The sequence below is a fragment of the Balaenoptera physalus genome (genome assembly GCF_965194825.1).
Source record: "Balaenoptera physalus genome assembly, chromosome: 11".
Lineage (NCBI taxonomy): Eukaryota > Metazoa > Chordata > Mammalia > Artiodactyla > Balaenopteridae > Balaenoptera > Balaenoptera physalus.
In genome coordinates, this window is record NC_138896.1 from 80,765,330 (window position 1) to 80,792,953 (window position 27,624).

The following is a 27,624-nucleotide window of genomic DNA, read 5'->3' on the forward strand; positions in this document are numbered from 1 at the left end:
ACCTGTTAAGCCATCTGGTCCTGGACTTTTGTTTGTTGGAAGATTTTTAATCACACTTTCAATTGCATTACTTGTGATTGGTCTGTTCATATATTCTGTTTCTTCCTGGTTCAGTCTTGGAAGGTTATACCTTTCTAAGAATTTTTCCATTTCTTCCAGGTTGTCCATTTTATTGGCATAGAGTTGCTTGCAGTAGTCTCTTAGGATGCTTTGTATTTCTGCGGGGTCCATTGAAACTTCTCCTTTTTCATTTCTAATTTTACTGATTTGAGTCCTCTCCCTCTTTTTCTTGATGAGTCTGGCTAAAGGTTTATCAATTTTGTTTACCTTCTCAAAGAACCAGCTTTTAGTTTTATTGATCTTTGCTATTGTTTTCTTTGTTTCTATTTCATTTATTTCTGCTCTGATCTTTATGATTTCTTTCCTTCTACTAACTTTGTGTTTTGTTTGTTCTTCTTTCTCTACTTCCTTTAGGTGTAAGGTTAGATTATTTATTTGAGATTTTTCTTGTTTCTTGAGGTAGGCTTGTATTGCTATAAACTTCCCTCTTAGAACTGCTTTTGCTGCATCCCATAGGTTTTGGATCGTCATGTTTTCATTGTCATTTGTCTCTAGGTATTTTTTGATTTCCTCTTTGATTTCTTCAGTGATCTCTTGGTTATTTAGTAACGTATTGTTTAGCCTCCATGTGTTTGTGTTTTTTATGTTATTTTCCCTGTAATTGATTCTAATCTTATAACATTGTGGTCAGAAAAGATGCTTGATATGATTTCAATTTTCTTAAATTTACTGAGGCTTGATTTGTAACCCGAGAGGTATTCTATCCTGGAGAATGTTCCATGTGCACTTGAGAAGAAAGTGTAATCTGCTGTTTTTGGATGGAATGTCCTATAAATATCAATTCAATCTATCTGGTCTATTGTGTCATTTACTGCTTGTGTTTCCTTATTAATTTTCTGTCTGGGTGATCTGTCCATTGGTGTAAGTGAGGTGTTAAAGTCCCCACTATGTTCGTGTTACTGTGGATTTCCTCTTTTATAGCTGTTAGTAGTTGCCTTATGTATTGAGGTGCGCCTGTGTTGGGTGCATATATATTTATAATTGTTATATCTCCTTCTTGGATTGATCCCTTGATCATTATGTAGTGTCCTTCCTTGTCTCTTTGTAACATTGTTTCTTTTAAAGTCTATTTTCTCTGATATGAGTATTGCTACTCCAGCTTTCTTTTGATTTCCATTTGTATGGAATATCTTTTTCCATCCCCTCACTTTCAGTCTGTATGTGTCCCTAGGTCTGAAGTGGGTCTCTTGTAGACAGCATATATATGGATCTTGTTTTTGTATTCATTCAGCAAGCCTGTGTCTTTTGGTTGGAGCATTCAATCCATTCACGTTTAAGGTAATTATCGATATGTATGTTCCTATTACCATTTTCTTAATTGTTTTGGGTTTGTTTTTGTAGGTCCTTTTCTTCTCTTGTGTTTCCCAATTAGAGACATTCCTTTAGCATTTGTTGTAGAGCTGGTTTGGTGGTACTGAATTCTCTTAGCTTTTGCTTGTCTGTAAAGCTTTTGATTTCTCCATTGAATTTGAATGAGATCCTTGCCGGGTAGAGTAATGTTGGTTGTAGGTTCTTCCCTTTCATCACTTTAAGTATATCATGCCACTCCCTTCTGGCTTGTAGAGTTTCTGTTGAGAAATCAGCTGTTAACCTTATGGGAGTTCCCTTGTATGTTATGTGTCATTTTTCCCTTGTTGCTTTCAATAGCAACAAGGTGGGCAGAGGTCAGTAAAACTTTAATCCACCTGTCTGCTGATGGGTGGGGCTGGGTTCCCTCCCTGTTGGTTGTTTGGCCTGAGGCGACCCAACACTGGAGCCTACCTGGGCTCTTTGGTGGGGCTAATGGCAGACTCTGGGAGGGCTCACGCCAAGGAGTACTTTCCAGAACTTCTGCTGCCAGTGTCTTTGTCTTCCTGGTGAGAGAGATCCACCCCCCACCTCTGCAGGAGACCCTCCAACACTAGCAGGTAGGTCTGGTTCAGTCTCCTATGGGGTCACTTCTCCTTCCCCTGGGTCTCGATGTGCACGCTACTTTGTGTGTGCCCTCCAAGAGTGGAGTCTCTGTGTCCCCCAGTCCTGTTGAAGTCCTGCAATCAAATCCCTCTGGCATTCAAAATCTGATTCTCTAGGAATTCCTTCTCCCGTTGCCGTACCCCTAGGTTCAGAAGCCTGATGTGGGGCTCAGAACCTTCACTCCAGTGGGTGGACTTCTGTGGTATAAGTGTTCTCCAGTTTGTGAGTCACCCACCCAGTGGTTATGGGATTTGATTTTATTGTGATTGCGCCCCTCCTACCATCTCATTGTGGCTTCTCCTCTGTCTTTGGATGTGTGGTATCTTTTTTGGTGAGTTCCAGTTTCTTCCTGTCAGTGGTTGTTCAGCAGTTAGTTGTGATTCTGGTGTTCTTGCAAGAGGGAGTGAGAGCACATCCTTCCACTTTGCCATCTTGAGCCAATCTCTGGGCCTCTTTTATAAGGGCATTAATCTCATTCCTGAGGGCTCTGCCCTCATGACCTAATTACCTCCAAACTGCCCACCTCCTCATACACTCACATTGGGCATTAGAATTTCAACGTATGAATTTGGAGGCAGAAAAACATTCAGACCATGGTACAGATTGGCCTCTGATGATGAAGAAAGAGAGAAATAAGAATCAGCAGATTTAGCCCTAGTCTTAGTCTGCTCGATTGGATGATTATTCAGACCCAATTGCACGCCTGGCTTCCCCTCTTCATGCAAGAACCTGAAGCCTTCGTAAGGTCCAAGCCAACATCCCGACGGTAACCATCAACATCACATCAATTACCAGGTTCCATCTGTGTGGACCATAAAAGCATCTTGCCTTGGGACCAAGACTGGGAGATGTGGAGGAGATGGGATTGGGGCCACTGCCACCTTCTTTGCTTATGAAATGACCCACATAGATATCTTGGTCCCCATCCTTTAAAGGAGTTGAGTATACAATTTGACCCCAGTAGATGGATCAGAGAAGATTAGGATGAACCATTTCCCTCACTTCTTTCCTTCTCTGGGTAACTTGAGTCCCATCTGGGTTTCTGTTTCTGAGCCTGGTTTGATTCTGATCCTGACCCTGGGATCATAGACTCCGTATTAAATAGCATTCTGAAAAGTCAGCTGGCCTACTTATGCATCCTCAGGCACATTGAGTCTGCCGCAGAGACACAGAGTTCTTCTATTTTTTAACAACTCTTTTGCTATTAAGAAATGCTTCCTTATATGTAACCTCATGCTTTTGTACTGCACTTTGTGGAGGCAAAAAAACAACTGGATATTATCTGTGGTTGAGTCTTCTGTGTGCTCAAAGATTCTTGGTCTTACTTGTTCTAGATTGAAAAATCCAATCTTAACCTCTTTTTTATAATTCTTATTTTCCTTCTTTTCACCATATTGTGAATGTTCCAAGAAAAAGCTTCCTTAAATTTGTTAATCATTAGAATCAGCTGGAGACCTTTCTAAACATACCAAATTGCACATCATTCTACAGGCTTCCTGTATAAGAATTACAGGGACTGGGGTGGTTTGGAGCTTGGGCAGGAATTACCATTCTTAAATAGGACAAATAAATTATTGGGATCTTTTTGAAGTGTGTGCCCAAATTACAGTTCTCCCTTTCTCAGGGAATGGCACCCATTCTTCAAATGTGGGTGCCTGGCATCCAGGTTGGCACTAGCATCATGGATGGAGGGACATCTGGTTCAAACGAGGCCAAAGAGTGTCTTTTTCCCAGAATTTGGAAATGGCACTTAGAGACAGGAGGTCAATCTCTGAGGGCGATTAGAAGTATGACATGAAAAAAATGGAGAAACCAAATTATGACCTGAAGATAGCAGAGAAAGATGGTCTGCAGAGACGAAGTAGAGTGAAGCAGCTCTCTGAGATATTCAAGAGAAAAAAGCAAAGCATTCCAATGGCTCTGGGCTCTGGTTCCGGTCTCAGCATTCCTTCCCCAAGAGTTCCATGAGACGGTCTCCGTTCTATTTGGGTGACCTTTCCTTCTTGCCTAACCTAGCTAAAGCAGATTTTCATTACCAGCCACCAAAAGGGGCCTATCAAATATGGAACTAACGGCTCCACCAGGATTGGTGATAAGCACACAGCCTATGTCTTCTTTTCCTGTTGACTATGTAACTCTCTATTTTGCTTTCCTGAGAGGACACATGCCTCTTGACTTTGAAAGAATATTTCATTGACATCATCTGACTAGGCAATTTTAATACTCCCCAAACTTTGAATGATTACCATTGAACAATTTTCTCAATTTTTCTAATAGGAAAAAAACCACTAATATTTACTAACTGATGCATTCACCCCGAACCTGTAAAGGCAATACTATTATTGGCCCATTTTGCATGTGAGGAAATTGAGGCATAGAAGGGGTAAATAACTTTCCTTAGGTCACAAAGCTGGTAAATGGTGGGTCCAGCGCTTGAACCCAGATGTGACCACAGACTCTAAAATTTCAACTGCTTTGATATACTTGGATTGAAACCAAAATTCAGTGGATGAGAGAAAAACTCTTTTTTTAAAAAAAATTATTTATTTTTGGCTGTGTTGGGTCTTCGTTTCTGTGCAAGGGCTTTCTCTAGTTGTGGCAAGCGGGGGCCACTCTTCATCACGGTGCGCGGGCCTCTCACTGTCGCGGCCTCTCTTGCTGCGGAGCACAGGCTCCAGATGCGCAGGCTCAGTAATTGTGGCTCACAGACCTAGTTGCTCCGCGGCATGTGGGATCTTCCCAGACCAGGGCTCGAACCCGTGTCCCCTGCATTGGCAGGCGGATTCTCAACCACTGCACCACCAGGGAAGCCCTGAGAAAAACTCCTGATGCTGCCCGAGAAGTAATGTGCAAATACTCATTTCTGTACTAAGAGAACATTCCAGTTTGGACTTAATAGGAAGAAGCAAACAAGGTGGGTTAGGGGGCTCTGGTAGTTTTCATAGATGAGTCAGGACTTGAAGTGAGGCCAGAGAGAGGTGGGGATAGAGAGTGTTGCCATCTTACCACCCATTTCCTCCTTTAAACAGATCTCTGATTTTATTCATATATCCATCCCTTGCCCAAGTGACCCGTGTGCTAGGGATAGGCTGTCCTCCAGGAAAATGCCTTATTTTCAATGGGTAAACCCATCCCCCTTGCCAGTAATTGGGCATGTGACCCAACTTAGGCCAGTAAGAAGCTGGGAGAGGTTTTCTGGGGAGTTTATGAGACAACTTTGTCTGAATCTTATGGGAAAAATTTCAGAAGAGATTCTCTCTTCTGATCTGGGTGTTATTCTATCAGTTAGCTATTGCCACAAAAATATGCATGGCAAAATCCCATACAATCTCAGTACCAGAGAGCGATAAGCATCTATTTAGTGATCTAGGCCTTGCTTGTTGCAATTCAGTTCTCCTGACATTGGCTGGGCTCACTAATTAGAGTCTGGGGATCAGTTGAGCTAGCTTGTGTTCTACACCAAAGTCTCCCATTCCATCCCAGGACCGGTAAGCTAGCCTACACGTGTTCTTCTCAAGACAGTGGCACCGGTGTAAGAGCACCAGTGGAAATACACAAGCATATCTCAAGCCTAGGCTCCATCACATCTACCAACGTTGTTTTTTTTTTTTTTTTTTAATTTTATTTATTTATTTATTTATTTATTTTTGGCTGTGTTGGGTCTTCATTTCTGTGCGAGGGCTTTCTCCAGTTGCGGCGAGCGGGGGCCACTCTTCATCGCGGTGCGCAGTGCGCGGGCCTCTCACTATCGCAGCCTCTCTTGCTGCGGAGCACAAGCTCCAGACGCGCAGGCTCAGTAGTTGTGGCTCACAGGTCTAGTTGCTCCGCGGCATGTGGGATCCTCCCAGACTGGGGCTCGAACCCGTGTCCCCTGCATTGGCAGGCAGATTCCCAACCACTGCGCCACCAGGGAAGCCCCCTACCAACGTTTTATTGGCTAAAGAAAATCACATGGTTAAGCTTAGTATCAAGTCCACCCTTCCTGGGAGTGATGGGGAGGGTGTTGTATATTTCTGAGAAACAGTTTAATCTACCACAGGGCCGTGCATGGATATGAGACCCAGGAGAATGACAGCCCCCCTCCTTTTCAGCCTGCAGATAAAGCCAACACGCATGGAGAAAAGGGAATCCGAGAGAACCCCAGGAAAGCAGAGCTGGAACCACTAGATCAAATCAACCTGAAGTTTTAGTCAACATCTGGACTTTTGGTAATGTTGGCCAAGTTTGACATTATTTAAGCAAGTTTGAGGTGGATTTTCTGTTACTTGCAGCTGAAACTCTCCCAATTCAGAGTTTTCCTTGAAACATTTAGGAACAAAGGCCCAGAGATGTGAATAAACAGCACATAGGGAAAAAACAATTCAAAGAGCCTGGAGAGACTATATATATGCACACACACACATATATATTGGCCAAGTGTTTTGTCCTTGAAAACCCAACCATACCTTTCTTTTATCACCCACACAACTTGCAGCAGATCTATTCCTTCTTGATTTTGTGTAATTTGATTCATTCACAGATGTTTGTTCATATGGCCTTCCAGTTGGTATGGTAACAGCCTGACTGAACTGTGGGATTTATTATTCACTACATGCTCTTGTCAAGTCATTAAGAAGCAGGTTTGCTTTTTTTCAAGCAATCCAGGGGACTGAGTCATTTAGGAGAAAATGTGGCCCTATACCTCCTCTGATGCTGATGTTTGAAATTCTCCTGTTAAAACTCTACCACTCTCCTCTGCTCTCATTGACTGAGGTGCTTCCTTCCTTTTGGTAGAGCTCTTGTTTCCTAGCTATGGAAGGCAACATTTATTTCCACCTTCCACCCCCATCATGTTAGAGTAATAACAGGACATAAATTGAGTGGGCAGCTAGTCAAAAGATTTGTAAAAGTCACATTAAAAAAATACTGGGAAGTAGCGAAGGGTAATATCTCAGAGTAAGAATCAATCATTTAAAATAATACTTATCAAGGCTTACTGTGTGCTTATAACTCAACTAAGAATTTCTTGGCACCCTAGAAGGTAAAACATTCAGTAAGAACATGGCTAGTATTCACTGGAAACCTACTATGTGCTGGGCACTATATGGGGCCCACCATACACATTATTCGTTCAGTCTTCACAATGACCCTGGAAAATAACTATGCCTTTCCCCATTTTAGGGAGAAAATGATTAACTTTTCCAAGGTCTCACAGTTAGCATGTGGGGGAGTTAGAATTTGAATTTGGACTTGTGAGTCCATTTTATTTACACTACACTGTACTTCCTTGAACAAAAGAGACATAATTCAGTGATTACGGGTATAGATTTGCTTATGGGAATAGTAAAATCTGGCCCAGCTGTCTGCTAGTTGTATGACTTTGGCCAAAACATTTAACCTTTCTGTGCCTCGGTTTCCTCATTTAAAATGGGGATAATCCTATTATTACCGTCTGAGTATAGTTCTCGGAATTAAATGAGATAATGTACGTAAAACACTTGGCACAATGCATCTCAAACGAAGTTTAATTTTATTATGTAGTGAATGCCTGGCACAGTGCTGTCCATTAGAAGGTTCTGTGATGATGAAAATGTTCTGTATCTACATTATCTAATGCTGTAGCCTCTAGCCACCTGTGGCTATTGAGAACTTAAAATGTGGCTACTGCAAGTGAGGAACTGAATTTTTATTTCATTTCATTTTCTTTTTTTTTTACATTTTTAAATTATTTAATTATTTATTTTTTAACATCTTTATTGGCGTATAATTGCTTTACAATGGTGTGTTAGTTTCTGCTTTATAACAAAGTGAATCAGCTATACATATACATATATCCCCATATCTCCTCCCTCTGGTGTCTCCCTCCCACCCTCCCTATCCCACCCTTCTAGGTGGTCACAAAGCACTGAGCTGATCTCCCCGTGCTATGCGGCTGCTTCCCACTAGCTATCTATTTTACATTTGGTAGTGTATATATGTCCATGCCACTCTCTCACTTCATCCCAGCTTACCCTTCCCCCTCCCCGTGTCCTCAAGTCCATTCTCTGCATCTGCGTCTTTATTTCTGTCCTGTCCCTAGGTTCTTCAGAACCATTTTTTTTAGATTCCATATATATGTGTTAGCATACGGTATTTGTTTTTCTCTTTCTGACTTACTTCACTCTGTCTGACAGACTCTAGGTCCATCCCATTTCATTTTCATTAACAACAATTTAAATAGCCACACATATCTAGTGACTACCATATTGGACAGCTCAGGTGTAGTATGTGCCAGATACAATATGTACAAAAAAGAATAAGATGCAATTCTCATTCATGGAAAGCTTATGGTTTAATGGAAGCTGATAAGCAAATGATGAGTAGGCATGGTGATAAGTATTACAGTGCAGCTATAGACAAAATACTATGGAATTCAAAGCAGCTTTTCCTGGGGGTCAGGAAAAGCTTTTAAGAGGTAATGACAGTTGAGCAAGGCCGTGAAGGGTGAGTAAAGATTCAGTTCATTCATTCAGCAGATATATGTTGAGTGCCTTCTCTGAGTCAGGCACCAAAGTTTGAGAGAGTATGTGATTGTCAAGGGAGCGATAAAGGTAAGGGTTCAAAGGCGACATCTGTATTGATTAGACTGTTCAGGAAGGTCTTGTAAAAGGTAGAACTTGAACTGACCCTTGAATCACAGGTAAAATTTGGATGATGCCGGGAGCTAAGGGGGACCATTCCAGGTAAAGAGAACAGCACAAGTAAAGAGGTGAAGTTGAGAAGAAGTGACAACCATTAGACCATCCTAACTGAAGTAGAGAATATGATTTGAGGAGAGCTATGGTGCAGTCCTTCTGGGGACGAGCGTAAAGTGGGGAGGGCATGAAGCAGGCTTTGAATGGTGGTTAACGCAGTTTTACCTTTATACCACTGGAGCCACCTGTCGTAAGGCGTGTAAAGTCGTCTGACAGGTGGGCTCAAAGTGTACTTGAAAAACAAAGGCAGAAGTTTCATTTGGAAAGGGTGGCCCACGCAGGGGAAGTTCAGTGTTTAAAACATTTCCTGGTATTCTGACTGCCAGCACCCACTCCCTTCCCATAGCCTTCCCCCTCTTGCCCATATCCCTATGAGAAAGGGTCACCGCTCCATTGAATGTCTGGTTCTGGCGATCTCTCTAGTGTCTACTTCCCACTGCACTGCCTCAAACATTTGGTGCCGGGGAGGGGACAACTGGAGGTTAGAGCATCACCTTTGCAGTGTGGCAGGAACAGCAGTGCAGGGGCAGCATGTCCTGACCAGACTGTGGCAGCATGACTGTAGCCCTGGTTGTCAAGTCTCCTTTGACTCCTGCCTGTTCTCAGAGGCTGACCTTTCTCCTCCTGCAATTCTGAGATACGTGCATGAAATCTCCTTTCACTTAAGATCATTAGGGTCAGTTTCTGTGGCTTACAGTCAAGAAGCTTGGCTGATACATGTGAAAATAATAAACTTGGGAGTGAAAATGCTTGGTAGTGGCCCTAACTCTGCTCTAACCTGTCATCTCAGGAAAGTCTTCCATCCCACGGGCCTCACTTTTCCTGTCTCTCTAACAAGGGATCGGCACTAGTGATTTCTAAGGGAGCTTTTGAGAAAATGTGGGCTTCAGGCCATGGCTTGATTTCAGCGCAAGGCAGTGGAAACAGAAGGAAAGGGTGGCTGTAGGAAATATTTTACAAACACGTAAGACATGGTGGCTGATTGCATAGAGAAGGCAAAGAAGTAGAGTGAGTAAAAGATGGGTCAGATGGAATATTTGTCTTAAAATCACCCATAACTACTTTTGCCATTCTGTTAGTTATTGTCTCCATTTGGCCAAAGAATCAGGGTTTGCAAACACCCCTCAACCCACCCTCCTTTACGATTCTCCTGTGAACAAGCTTTGTCCATAACCATCTAAATCCATCAGAAGATTTCTAACTCACTGGTAATGGAGTCATTACAGTAATCTGGACTTTAAATCTGAAGTAAAGGGCACCTGGTGACAAACAGTCCCTGTAGGGCTTGGGAATGTGTCTGGATAGATGCAGCCAGTGACGGTCTACTCCAGTCTGCTACTTCTCTATTCCTCACATACAGCAAACCTTGGCTCAGCTGAGGACTAATCCATTCTGTAAATACAAGTTCACACTGTTCACTGAGTAAACGTGTGTTGAGCCGGGCTCCCTGCTAGGTACCAGGGGTGCAAAGGTGGAAAGACACGGTGCCCAGTCTCAAGGGACTCCCAGCAGCTGGGCCTTGAGTGTTGTCCCCAAACTCCCACCTTGTCATTCATTTTGCCTATAGATGCACTGTGGGCCATTTCTTGACAACGGGCACTTTTTCTGCATTCTTCACAATGCCCGTGTGCCCAGAGTGGGTGTTCAGATGAATTCACTGAGAACCCCGCTTTGTTTTGTTTGGAGTAAAAGCCTTACTGTATAGTAGCTAAGAGAGCAGGCCATGGGGTTATACAGATTCGATTCAAATTCCCCCTCCAAACCTGACTCTGGACTTATTCAGAGGGTGACTGAGGCAAGCTATTTACCTCTGTGGCCTGGCCTCAGTTTTCTCATCTGTAAAATGGAGCATAGTAATAGCACCGATTATTTGGAGTTTAAGCAATACGCTGCAAGTGGCATATAGAATGGCCTCACCGTACGTGGCTGCTGTGTCGTTTTAACGATTGGAGAGCTTCAGTGATGCCGTGTATAATTCAGAGTGACGGGGACAGTGGCTTGCCTGCCTCCTTTCTTTCCCTTGTTCTTTCTTTTATCTGTCCTTTCTCACTCTTCCTTTCCTTCACTTTTTCTTTTTCTCTCTACATCTCTCTATGCCTCTCTCTCTCCCATTCTCTTTCTCTCTTTCTCCCCTCCCTCTCTATCAGAATAAGGGAAGCTATTAGTTATAAATTATATTTAAATGCAAAAAAATATTAAGCAGACAGGCTCGGTGAATTAAATTCAGATTGTGTCCTATTTCCTAAGAAGACAGACCTTATTTTTTCTTCTCATGATGATGAGGCCCAAGCATCTCTTGTGCAGCCAATTTACTCAAAATTCCCCACCACTACAGACACACTTAGGAAACGACCCAATAGGAAAGGAAAGACTGCAAAGCACAAATACCTTTTCTTTTCTTTTCTCCAGAATTGCTAACTGATTTTCTGACAGTAGTATGCTGGCTTTCTAGAAAAAAAAAAGCCTCAAGTGCTTGCCAATTTCTGTGGCATAATTACTCCTACCATGGTCAAATTCAAGCTTTCAGCATAAAATCACAGAACACAGAGTTGGGCGAGGTGTGCACAGCAAGCTTCAAGAGCTGCCCTTGTGTGTGCCAACTCAGTCAGGAAACACTGCTCAGGAATGTGCAGACTCGCTGACTCTCGGCCCACCTGCTCACCCCCCATCCCCAGGGCGCTGGGCCCAGCACCACTGCCCCAGGCAGGTTCCCTGCCTCCTGCCTCCGTTCTCCGTCCCTCCCTCCATCTGCTAGAATAATCCTCTGAAACCCGGATCAGAATACTTACTTCCACGCTATATACTCCCCAGTGGCTCATCTTTGCCACCCAGGCCCTGCGCCACTGCCTTCACCCTGGGGCTATTCCAGGCCTCTCATCTTGATGCAAACCCTGTGACACCTCCACATCTTTGCTCACATCAAGCAGGCTGCCTGGAGCCCTTCCCGGAGCTCCCAGCCTTGCTCCTTCGTCAGCCTGGTGAACCCCAGTCATCTCCAAGGCCCCACTCAAATGCCTTGTCCCTGGTAGCTGTTCTGACCCTCTCTTGTACTCTAGATGGTATCATTTACTCCCTCATCTGGGTCACCTTGACGTCTTTCTCTCATATTCCATGGTAAGACATATCTCCAGATCCTAAGATAGTAAGAAGACCATGGGTCCAGGACTGAGCTTTCATTCACTCACTCATATGTGCATTCAGCAAATATTTATGGGTGCCCTTCGTGTGCCAAGCATTGTACTGGGTAGGACTGGGAGTAGAATAGAGAGTAAGACACACCCTCCTCTTCTCTGGTAGAATTCATAGTGTACTGAGGGGTATAAGCATTGAACAAACAGACAAAAATAAATATGTAATTGCAAATTTGTCTGATGAAGGAAAAGAACAGGATGGTGTGAGAGAAGGTCCCACCAGTGAAAGGTTTTTAAGTATTTAAGAAACCTGGAATATAACGTTTTAAGGGATGGGGGCCTCACTCAGGGAACTGAACATGGTGGCATGAATTGTATTGTGTGGCAGGCACCCTGCCTTGCCAGCTTATAAATGAGAGCAAGAATCATGCAGTGTTTGCATCTGTGCCACGCTGGACTAGATTTCCAAGCCAGCTCTGGTGTAAGGGGCTTGGACCGAGATAGCCAAAATAAGGGAAGGGGAAAACAAAATGTAGAACACAGGCTTATGAGATAGAAGATTGCGAAAGCAGAGAGAAATGCATGAGAGAGCTAGGCAAGTTGCAGAGCAAGCTCATTGCTCGTGTAATGCTCTGGCTCTGTCCTCAAACCCATATCCCAATCATCTACCAAGATGATTGGGAGAAGACTGCCTGAGGTGTAAAGAGACGATTTAGATGAGGGCTGTTCTTTATTGAAATTGATAAGGTGAGGGGAGATGGTTGAGCTCTGTTTTATATTTTCGTATCTCTATTAATTTATTTTTTTAATCTCAAGTGGCAGAAAATTCAAATAAAGTAGACTTAAGGGAAGAAAAAGAAGGTTGGATGAATTGGCTCACGTAATTAAAAAATCCATAGCTACACCCAATGCCCAGATTTTTGTTTCTAATATCATGCTCTAATAAAAGAAACCAGAGCTCCTTGAAGAAATGACTAATTCTAGAACTGAGGCAGAGAATGTACAATAATGAGCCTCGAACATCTTATGGTACCAGAAAGTAAGACATAAGACAAGACACACGTTCTGAGGTATATCAAAGGGACACAGGAGGCAACTGAAGAAGTCACAATGATCAAAAATGGAACAATTTGAGCCACAAAATAAATAAAGTATTGAATTAAAAACCAAAAGAAAAAAAGAAAGCATCACAGTCCTTTGCTTTCTGGATGGCATCAACACTCATAATATTCTCTGTAGCAGCCAAGAAAGAATCCCTTAGACAGGACAACCATGGACATTAGCACATGCCCCAAATCCAAAGGAAATCATTCTGTGAGAAGTTAAAAATGAAAATGGAAAGTTTTCCATGGAAATAAGACTGGTACTCAGTTTCTTCAGATGGTTTTCTTTTTAAATTATAAAATAATACATGTCATTATAAATCAACTCATGGAGAAGTGTATAAAGTAAAGCTGGTCTTTCCTTGCTCCCTCAAACATCACTTCTACTCTCCAATATTTTGGTGTGTATTTCCCAGAGCTCTGTTCATGCAATTACAAACACTTATATAAGAGTATATTATATGGCCTAGGTAGAGTATGTTTATCAAACTGCTAGCATATAGTTAGTGTTCCATAATATATACCCAAACAGATAATTTTGAAAATGAGATTACACTATACAAAAAACAAAAACAAAACAAAAAAAGTCAAAGTATAAAATGAGTCCCTACTAACATAAAGAAGTGATTAAATAAATAAATAAATTAGGCAGAATAGACAAGTCTCTTATGCAGAATAATTCCAAATAATTTATGTAGATACTCTGTCCACAAGAGGTGGAACATAACATCCCATGCAGTAAGTGTGAGCTGCACAAAATGACTTTCTTCCAAAGAGTGCAGTATGGAAAAGGAAAAATGAGTAACTGTTTTTTGGAGAAATCTAAAAATACTACTTCAGCGAGGTGATTAAGATTAGCGTCAATAATGATAAGTCAACAAAGATAAGTTGATAGCATGTACCCTTGATATGATGTGATGAAAATAGCACTTTACCACGTGGTCTTTCTCCTGCAAACCCATATCCCAGTCTAATCATGGGATAAATATCAGAAACCCCAACTGTGGAACATTCTATAGAATATCTGACCAGTAATCCCCACAACTGTCAAGGTGACCAAAACCAAGGCAAGTCTGAGAAACAGTCATACTTTAGAGGACCCTAAGGAAACATGATGACTAAATGTAATATGGTATCCTGGATAGGATGCTGGAAGAGAAAAAATGGAACATTAAGTAAAAACTAAGGAAATCTAGATAAAGCATGGACTTCAGTTAATAACATATTAATATTGGCTTATTAGTGTAATGTATCATACTACTGTGAGATGTTAATAATAGGAGAAACTGGGTGTGGGGTATAAAGGAATTCTCTGTATAATCCTTACAACTTATCTGTACATCTATTATAAAATTAAAAGTTTGTTTAAAAATTTTTGTTTAAAATCCATAGCTCTGGACTTCTCTGGTGGTGCAGTGGTTAAGAATGTGCCTGCCAATGCAGGGGATATGGGTTCGAGCCCTGGTCCAGGAAGATTCCACATGCTGCGGAGCAGCTAAGCCCGTGAGCCACAACTACCAAGCCTGCGCTCTAGAGCCTGCGAGCCACAACTACTGAAGCCCATGTGCCTAGAGCCCATGCTCCGCAACAAAAGAAGCCACCGCAATGAGAAGCCCTCGTGCCGCAACTAGAGAAAACCCGTGCACAGCGACAAAGACCCAATGCAACCAAAATAATAAATAAATTAGTTAATTAAAGAAAAATAAAGTCCATAGCTCTGTAAGCTTCAGAAATGGTTAGATCCGGATCTCAAATGACGTTAACCAGAATCTACCTCTCCATATTTCATCTGTGTTGACTTAGTGCTCAGGCAGGCTCCCTTCACTCACTGAAACCCTAAAAACCCCAGATGTACATTATCCTAGTGGAAGAGAAGTTCTTTTCCTAATAGTTTTAACCAAAGCCTCAGACTTGGGTCATGTGTCCATCTGGAACCAATCAGTATGGCCAGAGGGCTGTGGGACTCTTACTGGCCAGGACTAGATCACATGCCCACCTCTGGAGCAAGGATACAGTGAGCCTGACCAAAAGACTGAGAGTGAAGAAGGGTTGTTACTTAAACAAAGTGCGTCTTCAGTCTGGTACTCTGCTGCTGAGGGAACCAGCAGCTTCCCCTCCACTCACCACCCACTCTCCAAGTCTCTAAGAATTTGCCAGTTTCTACTGAGAAAGGAGACAACCTCTTGGCTCACAGGCAGATCCCATTGTACCAGGCCATCTTGATGGTCTCTGGCCAGGATGTAAATGGGCCCACCTTGGGTCGGTGGCCACCTCTGCTCCAACCAGTAGCCCTCAGGGGCTGGTACTGCTTACCTGAGCTGGGGCTATGGACAAGGTAGTTCCAGCAAGAGAAGGAAGTTGAGGCTGACAAATGCTGCGATTGGAAAGTCCTAGATATTGCCTCACCTGAATTTTTTCCCTGTGTTCTGATTTGCACCTACTTGAGGAACATCTGATTCATCTCGTCATTTTATTCTAATGAGAATGCCATTGTCCTTCCATTACTCTGGTATAAAAGTGTTGCCTTAAGCTGGTTGCTGCTTTCCGTGAGTTCTCTCATTCAATTTTAGGCTCCATGCTTTAACCAGAGTAAACATGAGGTAGGGCACGAAAGCCTTCTTTTGCAAAGCGTTGTCACGAATGTGTCAGCCCAGTGTCAAACTGGCTCCAGGGAGAAAGATGGACATAGATTGGTTCCATCAATGAGTGCTAGAAGCATACATGAAAACTCCCCATTATTAATCTCTTCGTAAAATATTTTTTCAAGAAGTTGTGTATTGCAAAATACAATATAACATTCATATCAAGTGATATAGGGATTGCTTTAAGCAAAACTCGTTGTACTCTGTATAATGAATACTGCAGTAAAAATACATATTCATTTCCAAATCACAAATTATAGCAATTTAAGCCATATTCCCTCTAGCTCTAGTATTTGGAGGGGAAAATGTATGTGCGAGCCTCCTCCCCCTTGAACAGAGATGCACTCTTCTCTGGAAGGAAGCCTCTCTGCATGCCATGTTGCATGGGGCTGGTTTATCTCCAGGGCTTTCTCATCAGAGCTTTGGGGGTGGAGGCAAGGCCGTCATCTGAAACACCACCAAGGGAGTACTGCAGTGATCACAGCACAGCAGGCAATTAGTCTGATTTTGAAATGCGAGTCTGTACAAATTCTCTCGAAACATGTTACCCTGAATACATCATTTCAGCCCTGAGTTGAAAGGATAGACAAATCCAGATTGTTTTGATTTTCTTAAGTGAGAAAGATCATTCTTTGGGTGTTGTTGAAACTATTTTGGTGACATGATGGTGGGCTTCAAGTAAAAGGATTTCTAGGATCACTCCAGAGTTAGGGGAGCAGTGGGGAACACCGAGTCTTTTTCTTTTTACCAAGGGAGCAAATAAATGCCAGTGGCCTCCATCTGTGACCACTATGCCTTCTGGCCATGACCTCTGAGGATGTGGAAAATCCTTGAATCCTCATGATTGTTAACATGAGAGGTGTTCAAAGCTTGTCTTCCTGGTCACCAGAGGTTCCCATTCACCTGGTGTCCTAGAGGGGTCTGTCCCTTGCTTTTCTCTCCCCGGATCTGTGAGGAACTCTGCTAAGCATGTGACACCTGTTTGCTCTGTAGCTTCTCTCCTGAGCTTTAGCACAGGGCCTGGTACATAGTCAGTGCTGATAAATATGTGCTAACTGGGTGAGGTTAGGACTATTCCTTCTTTGTTGTGCAGAGGAGTGGTCAGACCCTCAAGGTTATGTCACTTCTAGGGAACCTGTTTAGTTCTAGAGCCCTAGCTCCCATATCCTCCCCTCTGCTGCCTCTAGCACATTCTCTCATTTGGCTCTCATGTGTCCTGGAAGTAGTTTTCAGGATAAGACTTAGAATGCAGAGATTTTGAAGTGATTCAGAACACATTGAATTTCATAACAGCTATTGCCCCATTACTATCAGCAGCTTGGGGTCGTGAGCAGTTCAATGCTCTGAGTTGAAATTCAGCCTGAGAAGTGAGGTTTCTGAGAGTCATAGTGTATACTTAGAATACCTGTTTGCCCAGGAGAGTTAGGATCTTTACTCTATAGGGAACCAAGAGATGAACTAGGTATGAACTGGCCTCCTTGCCACAATTTGTCCCCAAACTGCCTCCAGAATTATTTCTGAAATGTGGGTCTTTGCCTGTTGTCCACAGTGTAAACTCCAAACTCTAAAGCATGGCCTAAAAGTGTTCCGGAATGAATCATGTGGTCGACATTTCTACATCCATCCCATTTCTCCCCCTTCGTGTAGCAGCCACATGGTTTACAAAGACTGGCTGTCCAGTTTCAAAAGTGGCCCTGATTAGTCTAAGCCGAAAGGAGGACCCCATACCTGCTATCACAGTGATTGGTTGAGATGTCCCAGACCTAAGTCAATTGGCCCCTGTCCTTCTCTAGCCATAGAGATTGGTTCTAGTGTGGGTTGGTCATCATAAAGCCCAGGACTCTTGTTGGATGGTCTCAGAAGCAGGCTTTCTTTCTTCCTTAGATGTTACTTGGGAAGCATGTAACCTTGGTAGTTGGCATCTGCTCTGTGACCATGAGGGGCATCTAGTGTTAGGATGAATAAAATAACTACAGAAGAGAGAGGAGTAGAAATGTAAAGGAACAAAAAACTCCTTGCTGATATGATTGAGTCACATTCCCTGCATGTATCAATAACTTAGCCTTAAAACATTACTGTTCATTCTCTGTGAATTTTCACATACGGCCCCCTCTGCCCTCACTATCCTACTTCCCTTTCTGTGTTGTAAAATTCTACTTATCCTACAAAATCCACCTCAGCATCACCTCCTCTGAAATTCTCCTGCCCTCTTCCAGTCTATCCCAGAAGGACTTAATGGCTCCCTTCTTAGTGTTCCTCAAGCATCACTTATGTAGCTATATTAGAGCAATTTAAACACATTTACCAATAATAACTTAGCAGCTCATATGGATTTTTCTGCCAGGCAGTGTGCTTGGTAGGTATTATCTTGTTTAACCTTTACAGTCATCTTATGATATTATATTAATATCCTCATTTTAAATATAAAGATACAGTTTAGAGAGGTAAAGGAACTTATCAAAGTGTCCACAGCTCATAAGAGTGGGGAGCAGGGAATCTAATTCCAGAAATTGTGCTCTTAACCTCTCCACAGTATTCTCGTCCCTGATAATCAGTTCTTTGAAGCCGAACACTATCTTTCATTCAGGGATGCCTGAATGTTCTAGGCACTCAGGAAATACTAGCAGGATAAGTGGTTGGATGGATAGCTGGCTGGCTGGATGGATGGATACATTTAATCCCTTCACATCACAGATGAGGAAACCGGGTCTCAGATGGTGTAAGTGGCGTGTGTGGTAGGCTTAAGCACAGATGATCATTGGACTTTTTCTACAATATCTTGTCATCTTTGGAAGAAAATTATTATTTCCTCTAAAAGAAACTCCCCAAACCAAGAGGATAAAAATAAAATCCAAAGATGCTTGGACTTCTCTCTCATCCTGGAACCAGTATATGTTCCACTTAGTTGAGTCCTGAATGAAGCAGACTTTCTTGGCCCTTTCTCCAGAATCCAGGTTGTATCTTCTTTTGTTAACTCTCTTTAAATTGTTATTGACACCTAAACTAATTTAGGGTAAAAAGAGAGTAGACCCAAATCTCATTCAAGTTCTGGCTTGGGAAGCCTATTTATAACTATGTAAACATCAGGTTTTGAAAGAGGAAGGGGAGCTTGAGCACAAAAATTAAAAGAAAAAAAAAAAACATTGAAAATAAGAAATAGAATCACACGTCATCCTAATTAGCCAGCAGTGGAGTAAAAATTCGACACTTCTGTCATGTTGCACCATGCAAGAGAAAACTGTGGCATTAGTTTAATTACATAAATTTATGAGATGAAAGGAACAACTTTTATAATCATTCAGACAAAATTCCTATTCAGATTGCTGTGCAATATCTCTATCTAGTTTTTATTTAAGTGTTTATTAAAGCGATTCGTTTTTCAAAAACCCTCAAACCTACCTGTATTTTAATTCCTTGAGGGACACTTTTAATTTCCCTTCTCTAATTTCTTTAAATGCATGTCCTCATCAAATGCCCATGTTCCACAAGCCTGTCAACCCGTGTACATTTAATATCTGCTCTCAACGCTTACTGGTGCCACTAAATCACTAAGAGAAAGAGCAGCAGAAAAGTCCTCTGGAAGGAGGTGATTCTCTAGGGGTTGCCCCACGTCCTGAGTAATGATAATTCTTCTTCATCCTCATCGTAGCTTATTGACCACCTACTCGGTTCCAGCATTGCATTTACAAGGCAGTTTCCATCAGTCGTCTCTAAGCTTCCTGGACTGGATATGAGGGTCACCGTGCCTGCCCTGCTCACAGCTCTTTCTAAGGGAAATTGCCCCACTCCCAGCCCTTCTGTGCAGGGGACCATGTTTGAGGTCACAGGACTTGACTTCACCCTTACCCCCATCGTGGTTGATTCCAAGCCAAGGCTGAGAGCCTGACCTAAGGACAACTAATCCATGGAGACGGGGATTTGTGTGTCCTAATTAAAAATATTAATTTAGCCAATAACATTCTCTTGGGAATTTAATCTAAGCACAGAAAGGCTCTACCTATTTCAGTGGGAACTGAAGCAGAAGGGGTAGACTATTGAACCAAGATTCTTAGCTTGGGGTCCGTGAACTCATTTAGATGATGTGTGAAATTTTGGATTTATGTGTGTAAACGGTATGAACTGCTTCATACATTTAAGGTGCAAGATCATATCTCTTATTTACTGATTAATTGCTCTGTCACTCATATATCTCCTTGGCTGAAGTTTCACTATCATCCTCTGAAGGTTCCCTCACCCCCTGAGTAATCCAAGAACCCCAAGGTGGGCCAGTGCTAAAGGGCTCTGTCCAGTTCTCACGCCCCAGTCAGCAGAGCTCTGGAAACTGGTCAGCCACGGCTTCTGATGCTCCTCACGGCCGTGCAGTCTTGGTGGAACCCAGTACCCGCAGTAAACAGCGGACACCGTTGCTGTCCTGCTGCGATGACGCCTGTGTAGCAGAATCTTAGAGCCAGGCTCTCACCCTCAGGGCTCTGCCACCACCAGAGGGCCGGTGGGCTGTCCTCGTACCTATGAGGGGACCCATACGCCTGGGTAAGGTCCTCAGAACACAAAGTATCCTGTTCCACCGCCTCTGTCCCCACCACAGGGGTACATGTCCTATACCTACCTATTCAGATGAAGCTAAAAGTAATAACAAGGGCTTCTCTCCCACCCCTTCTTTTTCTAAGAAAGCCAGATCTTCATGAATCCAAGATGTGTTTCTGACATCTCTTTCACTGACACAGGGAGGAAAAAGGTAAAAAAATACCCAACAACAAATTTTAATATTTAGTTGAGCATTTTACTACCTGTGCATTTATCTGAGAAGAGGGTCCCTAGGTCCGATCAGATTTGCAATGGTGTTCTTGCTTCAGAAATAGATGAGAGAGAGAGAGACAGAAGGACCACCACTGTGGAGAGAGGGCTCTGAGCACCACTGGGGGCCCCGTGGAGCCAGCATCTGGGGGACAGCCTGACAGGCTCCTTTGTCAGTGAGAGGTGCCGGCCTGTTGTGTGGGACAGAGTGAAGGCTGCCTGGAACGTAACTGTCCCGTTAATGGTGATGCTCGGGGGTGAAAGTGCCTCAGAACATGGGTGAGTCTCACACACACTGCTGAGTGAGTAAAAACTGTAATCCTCCAGTCACATGAAGTTCAAAACAGGCAAACTTAACCTGCAGTAACATAGGCCAAAAGAGTGGTTATCTTGGAGGGAAATCAATAGGGCAGGGACATAGGGCAGGCTCTATGTCAGCGGTCAGCCAATTTTTTCTTAAAGGGTCACCTAGTAAAGGTTTTAGGCTTTGAAGCCACAGGGCCTCTGTGGCAACTACTCAAACAGCCATAGACAAGACGCAAACAGTAGTGTGGGCATGTTCTGATAAAATTCTTTTCACAAAACTGTGGCAGATGGGGTTTGGCTCACGGGCCTGAGTTTGCTGACCCCCGATCTATATCTTGATGTGGGTGGCAGTTACATGGGTGTGTGTAGAAATTCACTGAGCCACACACTTATATTTTAGATACTTTATTGTATGTCAATTATAGCTCAGCATTTAAAAAAAAAAAGAAAGAAGAAGAAATCCATTAAAAGGTTAAGCCAAAAGAAAACATGAGTTCCACGGGCTCTGGGTAGGTAGGTCCTGGAATAAACCGGAATCTGGGATCCAGAACCAGTCAGAGCTTCTGCTCTTGGGTGTTGGGAGGCTCTGTGCATATCTTCATATCAGCTGCATGGCCCTCTCTTGATCTGAGCCAGTGGCAGTGCACGTTGGTTCTTTGCTGCAGAGAAGCCTTCCCAGGACACCCCATCACACCTGTTGGCCAGGTATAACCACTGCGCTGGAAGCTTCCTCTGGTTGAGTAACTGGTCACACAGCTCACAGACGTGTCTGGCCTCACACCTCAATCCTTAAAACTTTAAAACTGTGTACATCTTTAAAACTCTCTGGAAACAAGTCCCTCTTCCTCTGGGTGGTTATAATAGAGCTGCGTTTCCTAGGACTCAATTCAGCCTCACTTCAGAGTTGCTATCTGCACTTTCCATTCTCATATTCCAGTTCATCAGCAATTGTTTGTTCTTTGTGCTCAACTTGACAGGAGATGGAGAAAAGCACACAGCCAAGGTCAGAGAGCGGCAGACTCTCTCCTCCGTTAAGTGTGTCTTCATCTTTAAACAGCACCCGATCAAAAAATCGTCTGAACCTTTTCTCTCAGTAGCCAGCCAGCCAGCCAGGTGAGTGTCCTCTGTGAACTCTGTCCTCCCCTGTCTTTAAGCCTGGGCTTCCTTCACCCAATCTCACTGGTCCCAGAGTGAGAACACAAGAAAGAAAAGGGATTCCACCATTAGCTATAACCCTGAGGGTTTTCCAAAAGCTGTCTACTAGGCAAAGTGAAAGTGGGAGAGAAACTTTTTCTGGGCACTTTAGGTCTCAAGAACTTCACCTACTTGAATCAGAAGCAGGAGGTTTGTTGTTTTGGTTTTGTGCTAAATTGTCTCTATAACTTCAAGGGCTCAACCTGTGTCAAGAAATGTATTTTGTACCTTTTTATTTTGCACCTAAGCCGTGAGAAAGGCCTGCAAGTGGCAGGAAGGATGCTTGAGAGCAGCACACACCTGGGTCTCTCTGTCATACTCAGCCAGGAGAGAGTGAGCCCTGCAGATTGTCAACTTCCCAGGTAGGACATTCTCATATCCCTGCCTCACCTCACTCCATGTTAGTTTCCTATTACCACTAGCTTAGTGGTTTAAAACAACACAAATTTATTTTCTTACAGTTTTAGAGTGCAGCACGGGTCTCACTGGACTGTGCTAACATCCAGATGTTGGCAGAGCTACCTTCCTTTCTAGAGAATCTGTTTCCTTACACTTTCCGGCTTCTAGAGGCTGCCTGCGTTCCTTGGCTTCTGGCTCCTTCCTCCGTCTTCAAAGTCAGCAATGTTGCATCTCTCTGTACTTTTCTTCCATAGTCACATCTTCCTCTGACTGACTTTCCTGCCTCCCTCTGCCCCTTTTAACGACCCTGTGATTACCCTGGGCTCATATGGATAATGCAGGATAATAACCAATTCACAACTTTAATTACATCTGCAACCTAATTCCCTTTGCCAGTAGCCTAACACAGTCACAGGATCCACGAATTAGGACGAAGATATCTTTGGAGGCCGTCATTCTGCCTGCCATTCCCCCCCATACCCCCTCCCTGTGAGTATGCATGGCATGCTCATTTTCCCTGAACGTATGCACCTGGCTACATGGTTGTGAGTTTCCTTCCTATTTCTGAATCAAGATTGACTAAAACATCTGCTTATTATCATTCAAAGAACAAAACACTGCCCGTGTTTAAGGGGTTCAGCATTACCACATTGCTTTTATTAGAGTAAGCCAACTACTACCTTTGCCTGTGGTCCATCTCACAGTATCTTCTTGTGTCTCACCTAGAACCCTGGTTTTACCAACAACAAATTGTCCCGAAACACAGTTAAGAATTTGTTCAAATCCTGTATCTGAATGTATGGTTCACTAGAGGGGAATGTGGAAAGCACATATGAAAGATTAAAATTGCTTACCAAGAGCAATTAATATAGCCCATTCTGTGCAAATAACAAGTTAGATCACTTGCTGTTATCTCTAATGACTGTTGGAGAATTTGCTGACTACCTACAGGTGTACAGAGCTACACACATTTCTCTCTCTAGTCCAGGAGGCATTCTATCATGGTTTAGATTTGAGCTGAGTGATTTACACAAAAAAGTCATAAGTAAATGGATAGGTCAACATGTGCGAGCAGCCATAGCATATTGAGCAAGTTAGTGAAGTGATTAAGAGTGAGCATTTAAACTCAAACTGCCTGGGTTCAACTTTTAGCTCTTTCCCTTACTAGCTGTGTGCCTTAAGCAAGTTTATTTACTTACCTCTCTGTGCTTCACTTTTCTCCTCTGTAAAATGAAGACAGTAATAATACCTATCTCACAGGGTTGTTGTAAAAATGAAATTAGTTAATACATATAAAATGCTTACACCCATGTTTGACCCATAGTAATTGCTCAGTGCATGTTAATTCTTACTAGGCTCCGCATCATTAATGTTCTTGCTACGTGACAGACACTGGAAGCCTCACTTGGTTCAGTCTCCTATCCTCCATGAGCTTATCACCTCCAGGAGGGAACAGATAAATAGGGAGGGAGGAAAGAGTCAAGGGAGGAAAGAGGGGCATAAAAATAGGATTGAGAAACAGGAAAGGTTTCTTAGAAGCAGCAACATTTAAGGTGAGACTTTAAGAAGACTAAGAACTTAACCCGAGTAGCTGGAGCTGGTGGTGGGGTTGCGAGTGTTGCAGGAATTGGGCACGAGATCCAGAGGCCAAGCTGAATGCTGTAGGTGAGTTCCTGCCATGAGGACCAGTACTGCTACTGTTATGGCCACATGGCCCAAAGGGAGACCCTGCACTGGCAGCTGCCTCTTCCATTTCTTCCTTCCTCATGGTTCCTCACCTTCTCTTTGCCTTTTTTCTCTGTCTTCTCCTTTTGTAAAGTCTTGGCCCCAACAGCACTCTCAGGTGGGACAGGTTGATGGGCCCTGGTTTAGATACAGTGCCTTCGAGGTGGGGGTGTGCCCGGGCCATGTGTGTCATCCTTCTGGTCTGGGAACTCTATGATTCCAGGTTTTAGTGAGGAGAGCACCAGACTCATCTCTCTTTGTCATGTGGTTTCCTGGAGAACAGATCTGAACCATCAGTCACACAGAGGCTGTGCTGGTCCCTCTCCCATGCTTACCATGTTCCTGAGACCACTTGTCTCAGATTTTTAATAAGAATGAAATTCCATGAGTCCTGGAAACTGGGGCCTCAGCTTACAAGTAGAGGGCATGTAAGAGAATTTCAGGAGAATTGTATTGATAGATGGCACTAGCATTTCTCTGGTCTTGCTGATGAAGACCACAACTCCATTGCTTTCCCATCTCTGCTCCAGTTTTAACCTGGCTCTGGCCATTTACTGGGTTGGGGCTGTCTGGAGGTCTGGAAGCAGATGAGCTGGAATCTCGTTTCCACCACTTGTATAGGTTGAACAAATCATAGCCAGTTACGTAAACCCTCAGAGCCTCCCTCTTCTCATCTGGAAAATGAGGATGAAATACTGCTCTCAGAGCATTGTGAAGAGGATCAAACGGGATGAATTTAAAGCCTGAGTCCAGTGCCCAGACAGTGGTGGTAGAGTCCTGTCCTTCAGGATATCTGCCCTTCCTTCTGCCCTTCTTTCTCCCCCTCCCTCTCTTCACCACTAGCGCAGCCCTCTCAGCTGAGATGTGGCTCACGTTTCCTGCTTTCTGTTAGGCTGCAGCTGTCTGATCTCTACCTGGGACAATCTTGCTTAGAGAGTGTTTGTAAAATTGGAAAACGACTGAGCAGTGAGCATAGCACTACAGCACAGGACTTTGAGCCCAAAAATCTCTGTGAGTTTGGTCAAGCAGTTATACTCCTCAATCTTCTCTTCTCTAAATTGGGATAGGACCCAACTCACAGGATTTTTGTGAAGATTAAAGTGATGTTGTGTGAAAGTTCCATGTGCACTCTATTGTTATTGCCATCATCACTGATAACCACTGGCTGGTTTCCAGACATTGTTGAGGAAATAGTACTTCACAACTGCTTCACCCCTGGAGACAGCTATGAATGTGAAGCAACTCTGTCAGATATCCACATCCTCTGATGCTCTAGACCCAAAAGGTCTACTATAGTAGTGCCTCCCCACCCCCACCCAGCCACTTTAATGTGGCCACTTAAATGTAAAACTACATTTAATTTAAAATATACTTCCTTGAGGGCAGACAGCAGAAGCAAGAAGAACTACAATTCTGCAGCCTGTGGAAGGAAAACCACATTCACAGAAAGATAGACAAGATGAAAAGGCAGAGGACTTTGTACCAGAAGAAGGAACAAGATAAAACCCCAGAAAAACAGCTAAATGAAGTGGAGATAGGCAACCTTCCAGAAAAAGAATTCAGAATAAAGATACTGAAGATGATCCAGGACATCAGAAAAAGAATGGAGGCAAAGATTGAGAAGATGCAAAAAATGTTTAAAAAAGACCTAGAAGAATTAAAGAACAAACACCTAGAAGAATTAAAGAACAAACAAAGAGAGATGAACAATACAATAACTGAAATGAAAACTACACTAGAAGGAATCAATAGCAGAATAACTGAGGCAGAAGAACAGATAAGTGACCCGGAAGACAGAATGGTGGAATTCACTGCTGCGGAACAGAATAAAGAAAAAAGAATGAAAAGAAATGAAGACAGCCTAACAGACCTCTGGGACAACATTAAACAAAACAGCATTCGCATTACGGGGGTCCCAGAAGAAGAAGAGAAAAAGGACTGGAGAAAATATTTGAAGAGATTATAGTCAAAAACTTCCCTAACATGGGAAAGGAAATAGCCACCCAAGTCCAGGAAGCACAGAGAGTTCCAGGCAGGATAAACCCAAGGAGAAACACGCCAAGACACATAATAATCAAATTGACAGAAATTAAAGACAAAGAAAAATTATTGAAAGCAACAAGGGAAAAACGACACATAACATACAAGGGAACTCCCATAAGGTTAACAGCTGATTTCTCAGCAGAAACTCTACAAGCCAGAAGGGAGTGGCATGATATACTTAAAGTGATGAAAGGGAAGAACCTACAACCAAGATTACTCTATCCGACAAGGATCTCATTCAGATTCAATGGAGAAATCAAAAGCTTTACAGACAAGCAAAAGCTAAGAGAAGTCAGCACCACCAAACCAGCTCTACAACAAATGCTAAAGGAACGTCTCTAATTGGCAAACACAAGAGAAGAAAAGGACCTACAGAAACAAACCCAAAACAATTAATAAAATGGTAATAGGAACATACATATCAATAATTACCTTAAACGTGAATGGATTAAATGCTCCAACCAAAAGACACAGGCACGCTGAATGGATACAAAAACAAGACCCATATATATGCTGTCTACTAGACACCCACTTCAGACCTAGGGACACAAACAGACTGAAAGTGAGGGGATGGAAAAAGATATTCCATGCAAATGGAAATCAAAAGAAAGCTGGAGTAGCAATACTCATATCAGAGAAAATAGACTTTAAAATAAAGAATGTTACAAGAGGCAAGGAAAGACACTACATAATGATCAAGGGATCAATCCAAGAAGGAGATATAACTATTATAAATATATATGCACCCAAAATAGGAGCACTTCAATACCTAAAGCAACTGCTGACAGCTCTAAAAGAGGAAATCCACAGTAACACGATAATAGTGGGGGACTTTAACACCTCACTTACACCAATGGACATATCATCCACACAGAAAACACAAGCTTTAAATGACACAGTAGACTGGATAGATTGAATTGATATTTATAGGATATTCCATCCAAAAGCAGCAGATTACACTTTCTTCTCAAGTGCACATGGAACATTCTCCAGGATCGATCACATCTTGGGTCACAAATCAAGCCTTGGTAAATTTAAGAAAATTGAAATCATATCAAGCATCTATTCCGACCAAAATGCCATGAGATTAGAAATCAATTACAGGGAAAAATATGTAAAAAACACAAAAACATAGAGGCTAAACAATACATTACTAAATAGCCAAGAGATCACTGAAGAAATCAAAGAGGAAATCAAAGAATACCTAGAGACAAATGACAATGAAAACACGATGATCCAAAACCTATGGGATGCAGCAAAAGCAGTTCTAAGAGGGAAGTTTATAGCAATACAAGCCTACCTCAAGAAACAAGAAAAATCTCAAATAAACAATCTAACCTTACACCTAAAGGAACTAGAGAAAGAAGAACAAACAAAACCCAAAGTTAGTAGAAGGAAAGAAGTCATAAAGATCAGAGCAGAACTAAATGAAATAGAAACAAAGAAAACAATAGCAAAGATCAATAAAACTAAAAGCTGGTTCTTTGAGAAGGTAAACAAA

General features: G+C 42.7%; 1 protein-coding gene and 1 long non-coding RNA gene across 7 annotated transcripts in view; both read left to right on the forward strand.

Annotated features, from left to right (window-relative positions):
* Window positions 1-13,665, forward strand: part of LOC309637572 — a 64,710-nt gene extending 51,045 nt beyond the window's left edge. The window contains exon 2 of the long non-coding RNA XR_014250669.1: window positions 6,165-13,665. This is a non-coding gene — a long non-coding RNA (uncharacterized lncRNA). The remainder of the gene's footprint in view (window positions 1-6,164) is intronic.
* The window catches only part of LOC309637522 (uncharacterized protein), a 759,578-nt gene that overhangs the window by 339,453 nt on the left and 392,501 nt on the right, over window positions 1-27,624 (forward strand). The window lies entirely within an intron of this gene.